This window comes from Tursiops truncatus, chromosome 1 (genome assembly GCF_011762595.2).
Source record: "Tursiops truncatus isolate mTurTru1 chromosome 1, mTurTru1.mat.Y, whole genome shotgun sequence".
Taxonomy (NCBI): Eukaryota; Metazoa; Chordata; class Mammalia; order Artiodactyla; family Delphinidae; genus Tursiops; species Tursiops truncatus.
This window is the reverse complement of record NC_047034.1, coordinates 53,509,867-53,522,133: the sequence shown is the minus strand read 5'-3', so window position 1 is coordinate 53,522,133 and position 12,267 is coordinate 53,509,867.

Sequence of the window (12,267 nt, the reverse complement as noted above, 5' to 3'; positions counted from 1 at the left end):
TCATGTGCCTATTGGCTATCTGTATGTCTTCTATGGAGAAATGTCTATTTAGGTCTTCTGCCCACTTTTTGATTCAGTTGTTTGATTTTTTTGTTATAGAGTTGTATGAGCTGTTTGTATATTTTGGAAATTAAGCCCTTGTCAGTTGCACCATTTGCAAATATTTTATCCCAGTGTGTAAGTTGTCTTTGCATTTTGTTTATGGTTTCCTTTGCTATGCAAAAGCTTGTAAGTTTGATTAGGTCTCATTTGTATATTTTTGCTTTTATTTCTTTTGCCTTGGGAGACTGAGCTAAGAAAATATTGCTACGATTTATGTCAGAGAATGTTTTGCCTATGATCTCTTCTGGGGGTTTTATGATGTCATGTCTTCTTTAGGTCTTTAAACCATTTTGAGTTTATTTTTGTATATGGTGTGAGGGAGTGTTCTAATTCACTGATTTATATGTAGCTGTCCAGCTTTCCCAAAACCACTTGCTGAAGAAATAACATACTCTCTTGACCGTTGTAGCTGTATACTAAGTTTTGAAGAAATAACATACTCTCTTGACCGTTGTAGCTGTATACTAAGTTTTGAAACCAGGTAATGTGAGTCCTCCAACTTTGTTCCTCAGTATTATGTTGGCTATTCTAGGTATTTTGTCTTTCTTTGTATATTTTAGAATCATTTTGTCAGTAGCTACAAAATAACTTACAGGGATTTTGATTGGGATTGCATTGAATCTATAGATCATGTTGGGGAGAACTGACATCTTAACAATATTGAGGCTTGTAATATATAAACATGGAATATCTCTCTGTTTAGTTAGAGCCTCTTTGATTTTTTCATCAGAATTTTGCTGTTTCTGCATATAGATTTTGAACATATTTTGTTAGATGTATAGCCAAGGATTTTATTTTGGGGTGGCTGTTATATGTGGTTTAAAAATTTTTTTTAATCCCAACTGTTCATTGCTGGTGTATAAGAAAGCGATTGACTTTTACATATTAACCTGTATCGTGCAAGCTTGCTATGATTACTTCTTAATTCCAGAAATTTTTATGTCAGTTTTTTTGGATTTTCTATGTAGGCAATCATGTCATTTGCAAACAAAAACCATTTTATTTCTTCCTTTCCAATTTATGCCTTTTGTTCCTTTTCTGGTCTTATTGCAGTAGCTATAACCTCCAATATAATATTGCTATGGACTGAATATTTGTGCTTCTCCCAAATCTGTATATTGAGACCCTAATCCTCAATGTGATGGTATTTGGAGGTAAGGGCTTTGGGAAGTAATAAGGATTATATTAGGTTATGAGGATGGGACCCTCATGATAGGATTAATGCTCTTATACAGAGGAAAAGACACAAGATCTCTCTTTCTGCCTGCATGCACCAAGGAAATTAAAATAAATCAAATTAATATTGAACTCAGGTGTTGGGAAAATAATGAACTAAACCTAACAAAAACAGAAAGAACAAGTAAGAATAAAAGTACTAATTAATGAATTAGAAACAATAGAATAAATATGTAACCTAAGAGCTATTTTCTTGAGAACAAACTTTATTAAATAGAAAACTCACTAGTTTAACCTATCAAGATATGAGGGTGAAAATGCAAACACATAAAACTCAGGATGAAGATGGAGAAATGGTAGCTATGGAAAAAAAAGAAAGAAATTATAGGCAAATTTTTTATAACTCAATAAATTTGAAAAATGTGGAATGGTATTGAAATTTATATACTGTGCTTCAAGTTTTATAAACCTTGAAAACTATAGTTTCTTTATTTTCTACAAGTGATCTGAGTATTTTCATAAATTCATATACCAGTGAATGATGGAAAAGTAAACGTATATTTGTATTTAAAAATATCTTATTATCTTCAAGATAAGAGTCTCTTTTCTTTGAAACTGGAGCTTTTGGATAAAAGCTTGGTCTTTCTGAGTTTCTTACCTCTCTTCTTCCCAAAGGTAGCATCTGCATATAGTTGACTGGAAAACTGTGCTCTTTGGTGATGGGGAAGGGGAAGGCTTTGTCCTGGCTCTTCAGGGGACTCTGCTGTTCAGCTCTGCTGGTGAAACTCCTGGTCTCCTCTCTCAGTGTGGGGATTATCTGCAGGGAGTTTGACCAACTTCCACATGAGTAGGCCTTTCTTCAGCCTTTACTGGTGCCTCTGGCCCTCTGAGATCTGGCTAAGACTTTCATGTGATTCCTCTTGGAACCTGCCCGCAGGTTCTCAACCACATTTCTTGCTGGTCCCTTCTGTAGCAATCCCTCGGCAACTTCACTATCATCTACATTTTACAACTTTCCACAGGGCACATAGGAATCTCTGGATTCTTTAGGATATTAGCACTATCTCTGGCTTTCTATCCATTTGGCGAATTCATTCTGCTGATTTCACTTTGGAGTGACTGTCCCATTTTGACGTGGAAACATCTGGAACCATTCCCTATTCCCTTCTCCACTGCTTGAGGGCATTTAAGCTTTCCACTAAATCCAGAGTTTATGTTTTGGGAGGAGGAGCAGGAAAAGGTAAATGAGGTATTTAAGCTGAAAGAAAAAATTTTAAGGGAGTTCCCTGGTGGCCTAGTGGTTAGGACTCCGGCCTTTCACTGTCGTGGCCCGGATTCAATCCCTGCTCGGGGAACTGAGATCCCACAAGCTGTGCCACGCAGCCAAAAAAAAAAAAAAAAAATGATTAAAAGAGAATGAGCTACTTTAAACTGGCTAGTTTATCTTCTCTCTGCCTTCCTGCACCACTCACCAGGATAGGTATACAAGAGGAGCACTGGATTTGTTATGGAAAATAAAAGAAACCTGCATGTTTTGCACATCTCAGTGCTAATTATTCCATTTTTGAGCTAACTACATTTGAGGTATTTTTAGGTGTAATCTCATTGATTGTAAACCTTGTTGCCCAGAAACTGTTCCTATTCAGAAACAGGGAAGATTCCATCTAAAACAGAGTCAATCAGCTTGAAGGTTCATAGCTGATTTTTTTGGAGTCTCTGGCAAAACACTAATCTGACAGCGAGAGTTAAGTGTCTAAAGAGATTTCTAAACAAACAAGCAAACACTTCTCTTTATCAAAAGCAAGACTTGGAGCACTGGATAGGAAGTCTCTCATAAGTGTAAGATGGAAAAAAACAGGATTAAGGCTAGAAACATCCAATAGTCAGGAAAAGGAGGAACGTTTCCACCTAAGAGGTCTGGAGAGAAAAAAAGGCTAAGTGAAGTGAGAAGTTAGCATCATCATATACCCTTTCAGGTCAAATCTTGGGAATCAGAAGACATGGCAGTACATATAGATGGGCATAGGGAAATCAGAAGACATCAGAGCTAGTGACTAGCTTTTCTAGGCATAAGCAGTACATGAGGGAAAACTTTCCAATTTGACCCACATTCAGACGGGGCCACACCTAAAACGATTCAGGAGCAAGAGAGCAGCATTGGAAAAGATAGGGGCTTCATGACTTGTGTGTGGTACAGAAGATTTAGAAATCCCAGTGTACTTCATGTAGAAAACATAGAAGATAGACAAGTAGAGAACAGGTACCCTTGCAATGGGGCCACCTTGGCAAGGAACAGGGTGATTCTACAGTGGACACCTCTGGTTTCATGGTCTTATCTGAGGGCAAGATGGAGGATGTGGCTGAGACTCAGAGGATCTGCAGCCCCAGAAAGAGCTAAGGTGGGACCATCAGACCCTGATTGTGTCTAGAAAACACACCAACTGATTCATTACCCAGGGACTTCAGAGTTTCAGAGTCTAACCTAAAGTCATACATGTGGACTCAAGGCACCTCCCTCATTTCTTTAAGGATTTATAATCTTCCAAATACACCTGATTACATCTTGGGTAGAGGGGGTGAGGAGAAATCCTAAAGCACTCAATATTTACCCTCAAAGACAAATTTTTCTAAAAGAGACTGAATTTACTGTTTTAAAGCCAAAGAGACTAAGATGCCTTTAGCTGGAAAGTTTACATTACTTCCCGTCACTACCTAGAGGATGGAGGCACAAAATCAAGATGAGTTTAATTGTAGACAAGAAAGGCCAGTAATACCAGACTAGAGAATTTGGACAAACCCTCCCACTGAAGACAACTAAAAATAAGTAGAATATACACATACATAAATAAAAGCATCATCTAAAAATATAAAACTAACAACTATGAAGAGTGACATTTTGCAACTTCTCCATGAAATATCTAGATGTGTATTTCTTTATTATCTAGCATGGGATTCATTGAACTCCTCTGTATTGATGTATTTCATAAGTTCTAGAAAATCTCAGCCATTATCTTTTCAAATATTTGCATCAAACAAATCAAATAGAAAACCTTTTAAGGCAGCTAAAGAAAAGAGATATTACCTAAAGGCATAACAGAGTTATAGCTAACTTCTCAAAAGCAAAAATAGACACCAGAAAACAATGCAGTATCTTCAAGGTGATGAAAAAAATGGCACCCAACCTAGAAGACTCTACAGAGTGAAAGAATCCTTCGGATATGAGGAAAAAATATAGAAAATTTTGAACAAACAGAAACTGAGATAATCATACAAAAAGGAGAGTCTAATGGGTATTCTTCAGATTTAAGGAAAATAACCGTGGATGGAAGGTCAGAGATTTAGAAAGAAATGAAGAGCAACGAAATATTCATTAAATGAACATTGCATAAAATAATTGTCTTGTGTTTAGGATTTAGCTAGCTAGCTAGAGAAATAAATACATGCAGAAATAAACTTATAAATGGGAAATGAAGATAAATGTAGTTAAAGTGTGATCAGGACTTTGCTTTGTCTTGGAAGAGGTTAAAATGATCGACTATAGTGAATTGAGGGATGTGGTAATCTCTAGCGTAACTATTAAAAAGTACAAAAACAATATATAATTTCCAAACTAATTGGGAGTATGGAATGATAAAAAATAGTGAATACATTCAAACGAAGGCTACACCCTTCTGAAGTTTGCATTGTCCTTATATACTACCTTTTATCATTAACACATACCAACACATACCAACATTCCTGATTACACCAAGAGAAAGATGTATTACATGAGGGCAAAGGAAAAGGTCTTCAAATGACATTGAGGAGTAAGGAGAACACAAATTCTACACATGATTTAGGGGTTAGTGGGGTATAAGAAGCACCCATTTAAGAAGGATTCAAGAGAAGAAATGTCCATGAGGAACATTCACTGTTGATAATGTAAAAAAGATTGTCTTCCATGGTCTGGAGATTTCAGAGGCCACCGTCGAAAGGTTTGGGAGAAAGGGTAGCAATAGGCATTGGATCAGTGGGGAGGCTAAGAGCAGTGTAGTAGGAAGGCATAGATGACCAGAGCAGCTTCATGACAGAACAAGCATAACGGTAGAAGGCACGCTGAATTTAGCTGACTGAAAGATTTTCTAGTTAATTAGTCTCATGAATCCCCTGGCAAGTCTATGGCCTAGTGAGGTGGATGGACCTAGAGTCTGTTGTACAGAGTGAAGTAAGTCAGAAAGAGAAAAACAAATGCCGTATGCTAACACATATATATGGAATCTAAAAAAAAAAAAATAACAGCAAAAAGCAATGGTTCTGATGAACCTAGGGACAGGGCAGGAATAAAGACACAGACGTCGGGAATGGACTTGAGGACACGGGGAGGGGGAAGGGTAAACTGGGATGAAGTGAGAGAGTAGCATTGACATATATACACTACCAAATGTAAGATAGATAGCTAGTGGGAAGCAGCTTCATTGCACGGGGAGATCAGCTCAGTGCTTTGTGACCTCCTGGAGGGGTGGGATAGGGAGGGTGGGAGGGAGATGCAAGAGGGAGGGGATATGGGGATATATGTGTACGTATAGCTGATTCACTCTGTTATACAGCAGAAACTAGCACAACACTGTAAAGCAATTATACTCCAATAAAGATGTTTAAAAAGAATAAATGTACGGCCTGTCAGAAGCATCAGCCAAGGGTAGGGTGATTGAGTTTCTGAAAGATCCCTGGTCTTGAAAAAATGACCTTCAAACAGTCTAGTTGGTTCCCATGACTCACGCTGTGGAAATGACAGCAACTGTTTGGCTTTCAGGTGACTTCGATAATATCTGCCTTGAAAGTTCGCAAAATTGTCATTATTTTCTAAAAATATGTCTGTTAACAAATTGAATATACCCTTCCTCAAAAGCTAGGTATTTTTTGGTCATGTAAATTCAAGAACTTGAGGTCATCTTTTCAAAAAGAACAGAAAAGTTCAATAAACAGCCATCTGAATTTTGTGGCTCTGGACATCTATATACATCAATAAATCTGTGTCTTCTAGGTATGCATAGTAGTAAGTATCTCATCATCTCTTCCTTCCTCTTTAAATTCTGGTTTGTGCTCTGTGTTCAGTAATGCTGGACTTACCCTGATTTCCCACAAGTCATCTAATAATTCAGTGTTTTAATAAATTCATCAATAAGGCTCATTTTAGAATTTACATATTCAGTTCAATATATATTCTATATTCTACCAATGGCAAAAAGCAGACCATGAACTGCATTCCTTTTAAGTTTGACTCTCTATTGGAATCAATGGTAAGACTCTTAGGTAGTAAGGGAAACAAAATCTCACTCCTATGGTCATTGAATGAACTGGATATGGCAGGAGTGTTGCCTTGGGAGGAGTGGCTCTTACTTCAATGATCAGTCATTATCACCAGCTCTGCAGTGGAAACTCCTGACAAATTTTAATGGTTTTAAATCCTTATTCTATAATAAAAAATCAATTTGAGTTCTAGAATCATAAACTGCTTGAGAAATACCTGATAAAATATTAAGGGTCTGGTTTATCCTTCCATATTACATCTTCTAAGTGGAACTGGAGCCAAGAGGTGGTGCATGGAAATATCATTGATCACACCACTCCTCGAAGAGCTATTTTTTTTTCCCAATGCATTTTTTATTTTCTACCTTTTTTGAATCTTAAAATAGGGGCTTCCTAAAGGCAAAAACATGGGTTAGTGAAAGGATTTATCTCAAATTAGGGAAAAAGTTATGCATGCATAAAAGAAACTTATTCTGCGTGTGTGTATCTATATATCTATATCTGTGTTATCTATCTACCTTTTTATCTGTAATTTTTGGAATGGCTCAGTAAATTAATACAATTCCATTGTCTGAACCAATGGAAGAGCAAGTAAACAGGGAGGCAGCTGTCAGTCCATAAACTGGAGCCTGGTGAGGAGATGCTACCATTTGAGGGCAGGTATTTAATACCTCTCAGGTAACTTGTTTCACTCCTTGAGCTGCTTCTATGGCTCTGTTGGTCTAACTTGAGCTTGAATTATTTCCTCTTCCCCTTTTAATATTAAAAAATTATTTGGGGGGGCTTCCCTGGTGGCGCAGTGGTTGAGAGTCCGCCTGCCGATGCAGGGGACACGGGTTCGTGCCCCGGTCCGGGAAGATCCCACATGCCGCGGAGCTGCTGGGCCCGTGAGCCATGGCCCCTGAGCCTGCGCATCCGGAGCCTGCGCTCCGCAACGGGAGAGGCCCCAACAGTGAGAGGCCCACGTACCGCAAAAAAAAACCCCAAAAAAACACAAAAAATTATTTTGGGGGGTATTAAAAATAATGATACTTATGGGGTAGAAAATTATAAAAGTACACAAAAATATAAAATGCATTGGAATGGGGAAATTATACCCAGTTATAGCTTTCTTAACATTTTAGTGTTCTTACATGTTAAAAGCAAACACACACACACACACATCCATACACAGAGTATACTGATAATTCTCAATCCTGGATGCACATTAAAAATCATTATTAATGTCACTATATATGTAACAATAATGAAAGTTAAAAAAAAATGATTATCAGTTTGCTCTACGTAAGAAAGAAGCATTGAAACTGCAGTCATTTGAACAATGCTTAAAGAATGATCCTCACTCCTACCTCAAAAGATTGATTAATAATATACATTTATTTTTAAAGGTTATATATATGTGAATATATATGTATAAAATTGTTTATCAAATATGTATATAGTTTCTAATTTTGATTTTTTCACCTAATATTTTAAGTATTTCCATGTCATCAAAATTCTTAGTAGTCATCATCCTTAATGGCCATAAAAATTCCATCTTGAGAAAACACCAGAAATTATTTAATATTTTTAATTTATTCTCCAATAATTAAACATCAAGGTTATTTCCGTAAAATACGCAATGATGAACAACATGAACTAAATCTTTATATACGTATCTGATTATTTCCTTAGGATAGACCCCCCTACATGTGGGTTCACTAGATTGAAAAAAGGAAAGTGGCAACATTGGGATTAAGAAAACAAGCTTTCCTAGGAATCCCACAACAGATTTCCTGTTACATCTCATTGGCTAGAGCAGTGTCAAGTGGCCACTCCCAACTTGAAGGTAGGAAGGGAGAAAAAATTGGCCAAGCCAACAAATGGAGTCCATCCCTATGGCTATACAATTTTTCTACACACGTTTTATCCTTTTTCATGGAACATAGTTATCACTACTCCAAGTTCAACAACCCAAAAGTCTGTGCAATTACTGCTTCCAGCCTGAAAACCTTAATCTCCAGGTGATAAACAATTCTTTCTATCTGGGATATGGTTTCCAGGGGTTCAGCAACTTATAAACTAAAGCAATGATTATTAATCTTTCACATTCATCTGAATCAGCTAAGAGCTTGTTAAAACAGATTGCTGGGCTCCACCCCAGTGTTTCTGATTCAGTAGCTCTAGAATTGAGACCAAAAAGTTTGTGTTTCTAACAAGTTCCTGGTAATGCTGCTAGTCCAGGGGTCACATGTATTACATATGTATTACACAGATACAGTATGATATCACAATCAGGAAACTGACATTAATATAATCTATTGATCATACTATTTTTAAAAATAAATTTATTTATTTGTTTTTATTTTTGGCTGTGTTGGGTCTTCGTTGCTGGGCGCGGGCTTTCTCTAGTTGCGATGAGCGGGGGCTACTCTTTGTTGTGGTGTGCGGGCTTCTCATTGCGGTGGCTTCTCTTGTTGCAGAGCATGGGCTCTAGGTACGCAGGCTTCAGTAGTTGTGGCACACGGGCTCAGTAGTTGTGGCTTGCAGGCTCTAGAGTACAGGCTCAGTAGTTGTGGCGCACGGGCTTAGCTGCTCCGCAGCATGTGGGGTCTTCCCGGGCCAGGGCTCAAACCCATGTCCCTTGCATTGGCAGGCAGATTCTTAACTACTGTGCCACCAGGAAAGCCCGATCATATTTAGTTTTCACCAATTCAGCATGCACTGATTTCTATGTGTGTGTGTGTGTGTGTGTGTGTGTGTGTGTGTGTGTATAATTAGTTATGCAGTTTTATTACATGTGTAGATTTGTGTGATTACTACCTGTAGTCAAGATACAAAATAGTTCCATCCATGAATCCCTTGTGTTATCCTTTTATAGTCACCAACACCTCTCTCCTTCACCTGGTCATTCAAAATCTGCCAACTATTAATCTGTTCTTCATCTCTATAATTTAGTCATTTCAAAATGCTTTGTAAATAGAATCATAACCTTTTGAGATTGGCTTCTTTCACTCAGCAAAATTCCCTTGAGAGCCATCTAAATCATTGTGTATATATCAATAGTTTGCTCCTGTTTATTACTCAGTAGTATTCCTTGGTATAGATGTACCACAATTTGTCTAACAATTTAGCTGTTGTAGAACATTTGCATTTTTTCCAGCTTTGGGCTATTACACATAAAAGTGTTATAAACATCCATGTACACTTTGTGTGTGTGCATGTGTGTGTGAATATAATTTTACATTTCCTTAGGGTACATGCCTAAGAGTGAAATTGCTGGGTTGTATGATAATCACATATTTAGTTTTATAAGAAATTGACAAACTTTTCCAGAGTGGCTTTACCATTTTACAGTCTCACCAGCAATGTATGAGTGACCCAGGTTTTTCATATCCTTACCATCATTTGGTGTTGTCACTCTTTAATATTTTAACTTTTTTGATAGACAATGTAGGATATCTTATTGTGCCTTTAATTTTCATTTCCTTAATGGCTAAGGTCTTGAACGTCTTTTCATGTGCTTATTTGACATTTATACATCTTCATTGGAGAAATATCTATTCAAGTCCTTTGCCATTTTAAAAATTGAATTGTTTGTCTTTTTGTTGTTGAGTTGTAAGAGTTCTTTATATATTCTGAATACTAGACCTTTATCAGATATACGATTTATAAATATTTTCTCCCATTCTGTGGATTGTCTTTTCACTCTCTTGATAGTGTCCTTTAATGCACGTACGTTTTAAATTCTGACAAAGTTCATTTATCTATTTTTGTTGTTGTTGCTTATACTTCTTATGTCATATCTAAGAAGCCATTGCCCATTGCCCATTTCAAGGTTATGAAGATTTATCCCCATGGTTTCTTCTAAGAGTTTTATAGTTTTAGCTTTTATGTCTAAGTTTTTAATCTATCATTTGGTATCTTTGCTATGTTGAACCATGTGTTTGTATGTTTTACAATTTTTTCATTGTTGTAAAATACAGATAACATAAAATTCCCCGTCTTAATCTTTTTAAAGTATACAGTTCAATAATGTTAAGTATATTTGCATTGTTGTGAAACTAATTCCGGGAATTCTTTTCATCTTGTAAAATCAACATTTATAGGCTTATTAAAAAGATCTCCATCTCCCCTTTCTCCCAGCCCCTGGCAACTACCATTCTAATTCCTGTTTCTATGAATTCAACTACTCTAGATACTTCATATAAATGGCATCATATAGTATTTGCCTTTTTGTGACTGGTTTAGTTCTCTTAGCATAATGTCCTCCAGGTTCATCCACATTATAGTATATGTCAGAATTTCTTTCTTTTTTAAAGAAAGAAAAACAGGGAAGCCTGGTTTTTATTTTTGTTGCCTGTGTTTTTGGTATCGTATCCAAGAAATCATGGCCAAATTCAATGTCATGAAGCTTTTTCCCCTATGATTTATTCTAGGAGTTTTATTGTTTTTGCTCTTGTATTTAGGTTCTTTGATCCATCATATGGTATCTTTGATATGTTGAACCCTATGAATGTATCACCTCTAAAAACTTCAAACAAGAAAACTAATAAATAAACAATATTGAGGCTTTTATTGGGTTGTAATTAAACTCATACAGTTATTTGGGAAGAATTGACAACTTTGTAATATTCAAACTTCACATATAGGAAATTATGTAAAGTCATTTATTTGAAGGATTTTTAATGTCTGACTTAATATTTGAAATTTTCCTTAATAGGCTTTGTATATTTCATGTATTATTCCTAGATACATTATATTTTAATGCTACTCTAAATACCATATGTTCCTATTATATTTTTTCACTGTTTACTACTGCCTTTGAAGAAAACTAGTTTAAAAAATAATTGTATTGTATATTTCACTTTTTTTTTTATGGCATGTGGCCTTTCAGTAAGAAAGGGGGAAAATAAGAGTACATATTTTTATTTGCTTAAGAGAACAATGGAAGATATGTGTATTTCATTTTAATAAATTATCTTTTAGTTATAATACTTCTAACACATTTTCCACTTGTTTCTCTAGAATTGTCTGTGTGGGAGAAAATGAATGCTCTCATCTCTATTTCTAGATGATATGTTTGTCTACCAGTATAATCCTAGAACATGAGCTTAATTTACTTTTTTAATTTTTTAAATATTTTGGCTGTGTTGGGTCTTCACTGCTGCACGTGGACTTTCTCTAGTTGCGGCGAGCGGGGGTTGCTCTTTGTTGCAGTGCATGGGCTTCTCATTGTGGTGGCTTATCTTGTTGTGGAGCACAGGCTCTAGGCAAGCGAGCTTCAGTAGTTGCAGCATGTGGGCTCAGCAGTGTGGCTCGTGGGCTCTAGAGCTCACTCTCTGTAGTTGTGGTGCATGGGCTTAGTTGCTCCAAAGCATGTGGGAATCTTCCCGGACCAGGGATCAAACCCATGTACCCTGCATTAGCAGGTGGATTCTAAACCACTACACCACCAGGGAAGTCCCAGAACATCTGCTTAAAATTATTGGAGAGACCAGTAAAGTGGTTATCTCTAAAATAAATTTAATATACATAGTTTTCCTTTATATCTAGAAAATATATTAGAAAAATCCCCTTCAAGTTACAAAAAAAATGTGTAATAACCAAAAATAAAATATTCTCCTTTTAATGGAGGAATATAATGCAGGAAAGATTAATGATTTTATATCACTTATCTTACCTGCATTACAAAGTATAGTTATTAAGAACACGGATTTT